Source organism: Astyanax mexicanus, chromosome 10 (genome assembly GCF_023375975.1).
Source record: "Astyanax mexicanus isolate ESR-SI-001 chromosome 10, AstMex3_surface, whole genome shotgun sequence".
Taxonomy (NCBI): Eukaryota; Metazoa; Chordata; class Actinopteri; order Characiformes; family Acestrorhamphidae; genus Astyanax; species Astyanax mexicanus.
Genome location: NC_064417.1, coordinates 29075870 through 29084777, shown reverse-complemented (window position 1 = coordinate 29084777; position 8908 = coordinate 29075870).

Below are 8908 nucleotides of genomic sequence, written 5' to 3'. Positions count from 1 at the left end.
TAATTAGTTGATGAAATTGATAAAAAAAAATAATTTAATTATAAGATCCCCCAAAAAACTGTTAATAAATGGAATAATCATTGAAAGGGCACTAATGTATATAAAAAAATGTCATTAACATAAATCAGCAAGTACAATGAATTTTCATTCGTTTTTTTTGTAAACAAACAATTGTATTTTATTTCTTTTAAGCTGTATACTGCCTCAGTATATTCTATATATTCATGCATACGCTTTATAGGCTTGTACTGGGCAGCTGCTGTGTGTCCAACAGGTCAAAACAAGTTCTGGATCCAGATTGCTGAGCTTATTTTGATTTTGATTATTTTTATACACTTATAAAGTAATTATAAAATTGCGTTTTATATGTAGTGGAGTGAAAAAAATTAAAATACTTTAAGTAAAGTACATATACACAAAAAGCTACTGAAATATTTTACATTAATCATTAACATTACATTACTGTCAACCAATACTGAAATATAATTTCTAAAAAAAAAAAATGATCCAGCATCACAATGCATAAAAATCAATATTTTGCTGCTAACTATATATATATATATGTTTATTATTGATAATTTTATGTAACTTTCATATTTTGTAGAGAAGTAAGATGAGAACTGCAGCCCGAGTCGTCCTGAACACAGCCATAGCTAAAACCTGAAGCACAACGATTAAAACCAAGCAACTGAACATCACACCAAACAGTATTAGCTTTTCAGATTCTTCTTCTGAACCTCATTGGTGATCTAAAATCACATGATTGCTTCAGTCAGCTTCACTCATAACCTTGTTTGGTGTTTTTAACTCTCTGTGTGAGTGCTGATATCAGTTCCTGGAAAATAAACTCTGCTGTGGTCATTGGTGTTATCTGTTGTAATCTGTAGATTAAACTATATTAAGGTTTTTGATAATTATTTGTGTAGATCACTGATGTTCTTAAAACGTGAACTTATTTTGCAAATCTATAGAGTTTCAATAGAGAGTTTTTGTTTATTTTAACCCCCATTCCAGCAGATTTTTTAGGAGACTGTATTTATTAACCTGAAGTCACTTTAGGCCCTAATCAATATACCGAAATATAATGTTTACAGAAATACAGAAATATAATGAAATATAATATTTCTGTTGGAGGTATTAAATCAAACCTACTCCACTTTTTTGTTTAAAACAAACAATAGAATTAGATCCAGAACTCCTAATAATTTAGTTTATTATACTGTAAAGAAGGTAAATTATTCAGTATGCATTAACAGTTCTATTGTTTATTTAAATAGTTCAAGAGTTTAGAGAAAATACAGTCTGACGATTAATTAGTATGTAAAAATGTAGTTATTTAGCAAAAAATAAGAAAATATATAACTAATCCTTTATCTTTTGTAGGCTACACAAAGCAAATTTTCCAGTATTAAATCAACATTAATAAAATTAAAAAATAAATAAAACTAGAAAAGGTAAAGTTCGTGAACGAACTTTAAGTTGGCTTGGAAAAGAACGCTAATAACGTTAAAAAGTTAAAATGGTTGCTAAGCTTTTTCCGTCTGAAGAGTGTGAAGAGTCATTGATATGCTCTTAACTTTTGGCTAAACGCTAAATGCCAAAAACGCTGAAATCTAAAAACGTTTGGTTAAACGCTGAAATCTAAAAACATCTGGTTAAACGCTGAAATCTATGAACGTTTGATTAAACGCTGAAATCTAAAAATGTTTGGTTATATGCTGAAATCTAAAAACGCTTGTTTAAATGCTGAAATCGTGAAACTTTTGGTTAAACGTTTGATTGCTAATGTGTTGCTAGGCGGTTGCTATCATTTCTGAAGTGGTTGCTAAGCTGTTGCTAGGCAGTTGCTAATGTTTTCCAGGTGGTTGCTAAGCTGTTGCTAACTGGTTGCTAGTCAATTGCTAACATATACCAGGTGGTTGCTAGGTGGTTGCTAGGGTGTTGCTAGGTTGTTGCTGAGGTGTTGCTATGGTATCCGGGGTGGTTGCTAAGATGTTGCTAGGTGGTTGCTAACGTGTTGCTAGGTGGTTGCTAAGGTGTTGCTATGGTATCCAGGGTGGTTGCTAATGTGTTGCTAGGTGGTTGCTAGGGTGTTGCTAGGTGGTTGCTAGGTGGTTGCTAAGGTGTTGCTATGCGGTTGCTAAGGTGTTGCTATGGTATCCGGGGTGGTTGCTAAGGTGTTGCTATGCGTTTGCTAAGGTGTTGCTATGGTATCCAGGGTGGTTGCTAAGGTGTTGCTAGGTGGTTGCTAGGGTGTTGCTATGGTATCCAGGGTGGTTGCTAAGGTGTTGCTAGGTGGTTGCTAAGGTGTTGCTAGGTGGTTGCTAAGGTGTTGCTATGGTATCTGGGGTGGTTGCTAAGGTGTTGCTAGGTGGTTGCTATGTGGTTGCTAAGGTGTTGTTATGCGGTTGCTAAGGTGTTTCTAAAGTGGTTGCTAAGTGGTTGCTAGGCAGTTGCTAACGTTTTCCATGTGGTTGCTAAGTGGTTGCTTAGTGGTTGCTAGGCAGTTTCTATAATTTCTAAAGTGGTTGCTAGGCAGTTGCTAACATATTCCACGTGGTTACTAAGTGGTTGCTAGGCAGTTGCTGTCATTTCTAAAGTGGTTGCTAAGCTGTTGCTAGGCAGTTGCTAACGTTTTCCAGTTGGTTGCTAAGGTGTTGCTAAGTGGTTGCTACGCACTTACTATCATTTCTAAATTGGTTGCTAAGTGGTTGCTAGGCAGTTGCTAACATATTCCACATGATTGCTAGGCAGTTGCTAACGTTTTTCAGGTGGTTGCTAAGCTGTTGCTATTTGGTTGCTAGGCAGTTGCTATCATTTCTAGAGTGGTTGCTAAGTGGTTGCTATGCAGTTGATAACGTTTTCCAGGTGGCATAGGTTCTACGATCCCTCAAAATTTCGTGATTCTACCATAAAAGCTGTAGGAGGAGTAGTCGATTAAATTTCGCGAATAGAATAATAATAATAAGAATAAGAATAAGATTACGAATAACAATAAGTTGGCTTTTCCAAGCCAACTTAATAAGAAGAACAGTAAGTTGGCTTTGACAAGCCAACTTAATAATAATAATAAAAATAATAATAATAGGTGTGCAATTTTCCTCATGACTCAAAGTAAACATCCCCGTTATTCTGATGAGTAAATCATAAGGATCGTTTTTTTTTTTTTTATTGTGTGCGCGCATGTATCCTAGCAACGCTGACAGCACTTCTGATTGGTCCAGAGAACTGTTTCAGAGACAGCGTTGCGCCACAGCTGTGAATAGACTCGCGCATGTATCCTAGCAACGCCTCGCAGCGCGGAGGGTGCGTGACGTCATCCGTCAGCCTATAAATAGAGGCGTGCATGAGGGAGCGGGACCAGACTCGACTGGAGTTCTAAAGAGACACACTGAGCTTACTGCAGATCCTGTACTGAGACAATGGGTTTTAAGCGCTGGTTTAAAACACTTATCTCCACAAAAACATCCCGCAGGGAGGAGCAGGAGGAGGAGGAAGAGAGGCAGGAGAAAGAGAGGGAGAGCCAGCGGAAAGAAATGATGAGGCAGTTGGAGAAGGAGAGGCAGCGGATAGAGAGGGAGAGGCGGATAGAGATGGAGAACCCGCAGAAAGAAAAGATGAGGCAGATAGAGATGGAGAGGCAGCAGTTGCAGCAGAAAGCGATGATGCTGCTGCAGGAATCGAAGGAAATGCAGCAGAGACAGAGGGAGAGGCGGATAGAGAAGGAGAGGAAGTTAGAGAAGGAGAGGCAACAGAAACAGAGGGAGAGGCAGCAGATGCTGCGGAAAGAGAAGGAGAGGCAGCAAAAAGAGAAGGAGAGGCAGCAAAAAGAGAAGGAGAGGCAGCAAAAAGAGAAGGAGAGGCAGATAGAGAAGGAGAGGAAGAAGATAGAGAAGGAGAGGAAGAACATAGAGAAGGAGAGGCAGCAGGAGGAGTATAAAATTCCACTGCCTTTTGCGCCCCCTGCCCCTGTACAGTTTGTAGTGCCGTGGCAACTGATGGAGGAGGAGAGGCAGCAGATAAGGGTGATAGGGCAGCAGCCTGCCGGAGTGGAGGATTCTTCCTTAATTAAGGCAACAGCGCCCCCTCTCCCTTATGAGGATTTAGCGCTGTGGTACGGTGCAGCAGAACCGTACCCTGTACCATTCGTAGTGCCAATACTACGTTATTAACTGTGTTAATAACCTCTCTCCACACTCCTCTGATACATCTGTATCCACACCGTGAGCTCATTCATAGCTCCATGTGTTAATAACCTCTCTCCACACTCCTCTGATCCATCTGTATCCACTTCGTGAGCTCATTCATAGCTCCATGTGTTAATAACCTCTCTCCACACTCCTCTGATCCATCTGTATCCACACCGTGAGCTCATTCATAGCTCCATGTGTTACTAACCTCTCCAATATTACATTTGTGAATAATGTACTATACAAATGTGTTAAACTAATGAAATATTTAATAAACTTTGCTATTATCTATAACATATGTATCTAAGAGCATTATTTATGTATTTAAATTCAGTTCATATGATATTTTGTGACAAAATAGTCTAATGGTGTGTGTTTTTTTGTGTGTAATTTTTCTGTTTTTTAAATCATGAAACATTGGCTAAACAGCATAGATAGCAATAATTCAGATTCAGATTACTTTATTTGTCCCCAAGGGGCAATTTAAAAGGGCATAAAGAGTAGCTCAGAGAAGGGCACGCACTCCCTCCAACAAATACTACACACAATACACAGACACAACCACAGATACACCATTAGATTAATGTACCATCATCAGTTCATTTGAACAGTCATTTTTCAGCATTTAAAAGCTGGACTGCCCTGGGGATGAAGGTTCTTTTCCTCCTCTGCGTTTTACAATACGGACAACGAAGTCTGCGTCCAGAAGGAAGCCAGTCAAATTCGGGAAACAAGATATGAGAGGGGTCCTGTACAATCCTGTGAGCCAACTTCACAGTTTGCTGATCACATAGGGTGATAAGAGAACGGATAGGTCGTTCAATGATTTTAGAGCAGACTTTAACCACATTTATCAGACAGTTTCTATTCTGCAGGGTGATGGAATGAAACCAGCAAATGAAGGAGAATGTTATAATATTTTCAATGAAGGTATAATAGAAGGTGGTAAGAATGTCCTTATTCACTCCAAACGATTTCAGCTTCCTGAGCAGGTACTGTCTCTGATGGCATTTCTTCAGTATTTCCTCTGTGTTCAAGGAGAACCTCAGCATGTTGTCAAAAATTGTCCCAAGATATTTATACTCCTTCACAATCTCCACTGCCTCCCCCTGTATTATGGTGGCGACTGCCTCAACCTTCTGTCTTTGTTTAGGAGAGAAGGTTACTACCATCTCCTTGGTTTTATTTATGTTAAGTTCGAGGCATGAGTTTCCACACCACTCCACGAAACTCTGCAGAGCTTTGTACACAGTGTATAAACACAGTGTATAAAGCAAAATATATTATACAAAAGCCATTCAAGAGTAAAGGGAAAAAAGAAAAAAAAAGGGGGGGGGGGTTAAAAGACAAAACAAATATATTGACATATATATTCAGAGTGCAATTTGTCTTTGTTTGGGTAATATAGAAATCAGTGTTTAAACTGTACAGAACTAGTAAAGACAGACTGTAGAGTATAGTTTTTTTAGTTATTTATCATAAACTCTTTAACCCTCCTGTTATCTTCAGGGTCAATTTAGTGTTTAAAGTCTCTGAAAAAATGGTTGACATTAGTTTTGTGATTCAGATTTATTGTCTTTTTTTAATATTTATTTTGTTTATTTCTGTTTTTGCAAAACATATACACACATAAACAGATAATAAAGAAAAGAGAAAAGGAAAAAAAATAAATAAATCACATCCTGTATCTCGCCTTTAAACAATCAATACAGAACCGAAAAGGTATAGGCTGAAGCTTTAGCTTATTTTGCCTACCCTTTTTTTACCTAACTAATATATATATATTTACATACATACATATACGTATACTTACACATACATACATACATACATATATATCTATACATACATATACACACACACACAGGCCCGTCGCGATGGGGCAGGCAAACCAGGCAATTGCTTGGGGCCCCAAGCTGGCCTGGGGCCCCCAGACAACAACAGGTTAAGAATTAAATGCAGCGACAAACTGTGTGAGCCCCCCTTTACATTCTCAAAGTCAATGAGCAATGACACTGTTCTCAGAATCCCCCTCAAGGGGGCCCCTCCCACCAGCTGCTGAAGGCAGGCAGACACTGTCCTGGCAGACAGCCAAGTTTTAGACGCCGGCAAATATGAAACTTAACCATGAAGCGAATTTATCCATCAAGAAGCCAAAAGAGAAAACAAAAGAAGGAAGAGGAACACAAAAAAACACAAGACAGTGGTAAGTGATGATTTACACTGGATAAATTAGGCCTACCTGTACAAATGGTGTAATTTAGCAGCAGGTAGGCTAAAAACAATATATACGTCCCGGGTAATGTTTATGTTAGCTAGCTAGCTACGTGCCTGGCAGTCAAAGCTAGGAATAAGTTAGCTAACCAATTAGGTTAGAGGTTAGTGCAGTATACAGGCTCGAACAGGCTGATAATATAGCTCCATAATGTAATATATTATATTAACAGGAAAACACAGGTCTGTTCCAGATTCACTGCTTATTGTATTTCAGCCTACCGTTCTTATCTTCAGTTGAGATTAAGGTGGCGTAGCTTCTCTGAGGTGCTAGCTAGCTATTCTAATCTATGTACCAAATGGTGAGTACGTGTCTAGTAGTATCCATGCATGCACTATGCCAGCTGTTCACTGTCTTTAAAGCATCAGGTGCATCTGTCTAATTCTCAGACAACAGCATACTTAAATCTGCTATGTTCAGCTACAAGTAGTAAATTTGTAAAGTAGTTAGTTTGAGGTGTTTAGCATTGGTAGCTATATCAATGCAGCTGGGATCCATCTAAATATCAAAATCAGAAAAAAATATTGTAATGCTATCTCTAACCATATCTTTTCTTTCTACCTCAAGGTGTTTTGCTTAAATTTCTAAGCCCTCTTTTTTACATAAAGTGTGTTGGACCTAAACTGTGTGTATATGCTGTGGTTCTTGAAGGTGGACCGCGGCCAGATATGTTTTTGGCCGGAGGGGGGTTTGGGCATGAGATTTCTGGTGTGGAGGTTGGGGGGGCCCCGGTTGGTGTCTTTGCTTGGGGCCCCCAAATACCTTGAAACGGCCCTGCACACACACATACATATACATACATACGCACATACATACATGTTTATAACAAAATGTAGTGACACAAAAAAGAAAATTAAGATAACAACAAAAAAAAAATCATTAATCATTTGAAAGTTTATAATATAGACTGCTCATTTATCGGTTATATATTTGTTTACAGCCCTGTTTTTAAACATTATTTTAAATTTATAGAGGGAACTACACATTCTTAATTCTTCATTAGAGTTATTCCACAGCTTTACCCCGCTGACAGATACACATCTGTTTTTTATATTTGTCTTTGCTCTATTTTTTTTTAATCTATCTATTCCTCTTAGTTCATAGTTGTTCTCTTTGGTTTTACATTTTCTCTGAATACAATTTGGAAGTAAATTATTTTGTGCTTTATACATTATCTGAGCAATATTAAGGTCAACTAAATCACTGAATTTTAAAGCATGTAATTTAATGAATAATTTATTAGTTGGTTCGTTGTAGTTTGCTTGGTTAATAAGTCTAATTGGATTTGTGTTGGTTTTATATGTATTTCCCCATATTTCCACGCAATAGGTCATATAAAGCACTATGAAGGAACAGTACAGTAAATATAGTGACTTCTGATTCAATATATGTTTAGTTTTATATAATATTGCAATGGTTTTATTTTTACGTGGTTTATGTGCTTATGTTTCCAACATAATTTATGATCAATTATCACACCCAGAAATGTATTTTCATACACTCTTTCAATTTCAATATCATTGATCATTATTTTGGCTTCCTTCTTTATTTGTCGATTACCAAAGATCATAAACTTTGTTTTCCCTAAATTTAATGATAGCTTATTAACATCAAACCATTTCTTTAAAATGTTTAATTCTCTTTCTACTGTATTTAGAAGCCATTCCAAGTTTTCTCCAGAGCAATATAAATTGGTATCATCAGCAAATAAGACAACTTTTAACAATTTAGATGCCTTACATATATCGTTTATGTACAGATTGAACAATTTAGGTCCTAACACTGAGCCTTGTGGCACCCCACATGTTACCCTCAGAAAATCTGACTTGATATTATAAGATAGCTTTTGAGCCATGAGTATGCTATTCCCCTAATACCATATCTCTCTAACTTTTCCATTAATAAATTGTGATCAATAGTGTCAAGCGCTTTTTTTAAGTCTATAAACACCCCCACTGTATATTTCTTCTTGTCTATTGCTGTAGCTATCTCTTCTACTAGTTGCATTACTGCCATCGAGGTTGACCTATTTGCTCTGAAACCAAACTGGTGATCAAACAATAAATTGTTTTCTTCTATAAAACGCTCAAGTCTATGAGCAAATACCTTTTCTAGTATTTTTGAGAACTGGGAAAGCAGAGAAACTGGTCTGTAATTTGAGCATTTGTGTCTGTCTCCACTTTTATATATAGGAATGACTTTTGCAGTTTTCATTTTTTGTGGAAATGTACCTGTTTGCAGTGACTGATTACAGATATGTCAGTCCTCCTAATAAAAATGGAGTGAGAGTTTTTATGAATAATATCTTTATTTATTCCATGCGTATTTCTTGGCTCTACAATCTCTTTAGCTAAGTTATGTCCTACATTCACAAAATAATCATTACATTCGTTGGCAATTTCTTTTATTTGATGTAAAATATTAAAAAAATATTATCTTCTTT